General features: G+C 30.0%; 1 protein-coding gene across 2 annotated transcripts in view; it reads left to right on the top strand.

Moving 5' to 3' along the window:
- The window catches only part of LOC106873238 (regulation of nuclear pre-mRNA domain-containing protein 2), a 143,739-nt gene that overhangs the window by 122,682 nt on the left and 17,683 nt on the right, over positions 1–3,374 (top strand). The gene's annotated exons all lie outside the window — the stretch shown is intronic.

Genomic DNA, 3,374 nt, shown 5'->3' with positions numbered 1-3,374 from the left:
TATATATATATATATATATATTTTGTGGAACCTAGTGTTTGTCATGTTGAAAACCTATAACAGTGGCCTGTTTCAATAACATTTGTTCATTGCAGTGACTATCAAAAGATCATTTTCTCTATATTATGATCTTGTTTTGTGATGATTTGTTTTTTTCAAAAATTTATATAAATGTGACTTGTAGTTATAGTAAATGCCTGATAGCCTAGAAGCTACGTACCAAGATCTTGACACAGTTTTTTTTTCTCTTGGATTGTACACTAAATGAGGAACCAATAAAGCTGTTACAGAATTAAAAATGACAATCTTGTTATGACTTTTTAAAACATTTCTTGTCGTAGTAATGATGCTTTATTTGAATTATATAGTATGTTAGTTTTTAATGAGAACGTGTTAAATTAACCTTGAAGAATGTCTTGGTGTGATATTAAATAATATAATAATAATATAATAGGTGTTCAATGATTAAAACTATATCAGATTATTCCATCTTGTTTAATAAACATTTTCAATATCTGATGATATTTATTCTATAAATTCTCTTTTTTTAAATTTTTTTTTTTTAATAAACTAATTAAATTACCTTAATTTTGAACAGTTGAATTTTAAGTTGCAATTTTTATTATGACAGTATGACTATTTCATTGTTGATATGTCATATTTTCACAGCAAATTTCTGAGTTTTGACTCTTTGAAAACATCAATTCCCACCTTTTAGTTCTCACTCTTTATATTCTCACCAATATCTTTAATTCTCAATGTTATGTCATTGAGTTATAGTATTTTCAGTCTTTTACACACTATTGAAAAATACAAAGATTCATTAAACATTTTTAAATATATATATATATATATATGTATTTTGTATGTGTATTTGGTGTGCAAGATTCTTGATGTGGATACGTGTGTTGAAAGAAATACAATTAAACCTTGGGAGAGGCATTATGCCGGTAATAAACACACACACTGGTTCAGTCCTTTATTAATTTATAAATTTATAAACAGTATTTAGTTTTTTAGTTTTTAGTTGAAAAAAAAAAAAAAACTAAATACTGTTTATAAATTAATAAAGGACTGAATCAGTGCATGTGTTTATTACCAGCATAATGCCTCTCCCAAGGTTTAATTGTATATATATGTATGTATGAACTAGTATGATCTAATTTTTTTAAATAGCTGCCAACATTTTGAACTTTCCTTTCTTAACTCAAACTTCATAATGCTTTCTAAAGTTCTTAATCTTATTTGGTGATAAGTTTATAAGTTGATGACTTTTGATTTACACACCAACACATTGTAAGTATGTGTGTGCATAGATATGGATTAATCATGTGTGTGTGTTCATACATACCCACATATTTATGGTATGTGGTCTCAACACGAAACCTAGGAATTCATATGCCCCTTCTTGATAAGCTCTCAGTATATTAAGTTAAATGATGTCCAGAGAATTAATGGAAGACAACAGTTTGAAAGTGTTGAGCTTGTGACTTAAACCATAAGCTGATAGTTACTGTGTGTGTAGTGTAAATTTACTGTATTTAAATATCGAACAATAAATAACGAAAACAAGAACTAAAAGCATCACCTGAAACAAAAAGGAACCACATATTGGGTAAACAAATAGTGAGGGACGGTCTACACATACTCATCTGCAAGAAAAAAAGCAGCCAGATCACTTCCACATTACCCAGCCAACCATCTTAAAAGGAAACTCTTATTCGACACACTTTATGTAAAAAATATAGAGATAATATAGTCATGGCTAGAAGGCCTTTGGTCATAGGTCTCCTTATTCAGAGTTGACCTTTTATGTAATGTTGTAATAGTAACACTATTAAGGTGCATATTTGGGTTTGTGTATGCCCAAGATTTTGATATATATGTTATCCCTTTGTCATCTCTTTTCTTTCTTTCAACTGGAGAGCATCTCTTAAAAAAAAAAAGAAGGGAAAACAATTAGTATATATAAGAACTAGCTATTAACTTGTAAATGGATATCTATTATAGTACCAGTGATCAGATCATAATAGATGTATGATGAAATATTTTTATTCAATTAATTGTTAAAATATAAAGAAACAATTAAATAGATTGTATTATAAATATTTCAAAAGATTCCACCAAGTTGCAATAATAATAATAAAATAATGCACCACATCCTCTCTCCCCTCCTGTCCTGTATGCATCATTTTTTGCATTATGTGTCCATAACAACATAGTTGTCAACTAAGGACCTTTAGTGCTTAGTTGCTTTCTGAAATAACAAGCTGGGGCTTTTGTGTGTAAATTAATATTGTACCTCCACTAAGTCAACTTTACCCTTTGGTATTCAAATTATTCTGTCAGATGTAATGCTGATTTTATTCACATTATTTTGAATTCATCATGCATTATCTCATTGCTTCAAAATTTCAATGATGAGATTGTTTATTTTTAGAGCAACATTGTAGGGTAGGTTTGAGAAGCTTTATCTGAGTTGTTTGAACATAAAATAAATTCATTTATTACACATACGTGAGATACTCTGATGAGTGAAAAACATTGTTTTAGGCTGAAACAGCCATATTTACTTTCCATCCAGTTTAAACTCTAAACTACCAGTTGTTCTGATTATACAATCTAAAGAACAGAACTTATTCACTACTTCCATTGAACCTGCACCATATTGATTTCAGGTGATGAATGTTCCTGATGTTAGCTACTGTAATTCATCTGGTACCTATTCAATTTATTAATTATTGGCTGTTTGCATTAACTGTTGGTTTCTTGCCAAACTCTTTTCTTCAAAATGCTCAAGAACAATGCTTTTTGACTTTTGTCAAAATTTCAAAATTCTGTAATTTTTTGACAGAAGACCTTGGCCAATGAATGAAATTCAGATTTTGTGTGCAGACATTGGAAGTTGGTGTAAGAATGACTGAAGTCATTAAGATTATGTACAAGTTGACATCCACCAGACATTCATGTTCGAGAATCTTTTAAAGAACTGATAAATGAAGGTCGAAATGTGGTAGATTTCATTTAAGTCAAAAGGCTTCAAGTTTAACAGGCCAAGACTAAATAGTAAGAGCAACAGAACACCAGCAGCAAGGAGGTGATTTTGAGCTACTGCAGAAGAGAGCAGCAACATGTTCAGTACTGTATATGTAGTGCACATAATTTATCCACTAAAAGTGTTGTAATGTCTCTGAAGGATTGATATGGACAGTCCTCTGGAATATATAAATAGCCATATTGTGAAGGCTGTGGACACTGCAGAGGAGTTGATAGAAATTATGAATAAAGCATGAGGTGGAATAATGAATGCTTAGGGGTAGGGAAATAAATGTTTTGAGAACTACTACCTCTTTGAAACAAAAAAAAAAAAAAAA

Source organism: Octopus bimaculoides, chromosome 2 (assembly GCF_001194135.2).
Source record: "Octopus bimaculoides isolate UCB-OBI-ISO-001 chromosome 2, ASM119413v2, whole genome shotgun sequence".
NCBI classification, from domain to species: Eukaryota; Metazoa; Mollusca; class Cephalopoda; order Octopoda; family Octopodidae; genus Octopus; species Octopus bimaculoides.
The sequence above is the reverse complement of the archived record's forward strand: the minus strand, read 5'-3'. Positions and strand labels throughout refer to the sequence as shown.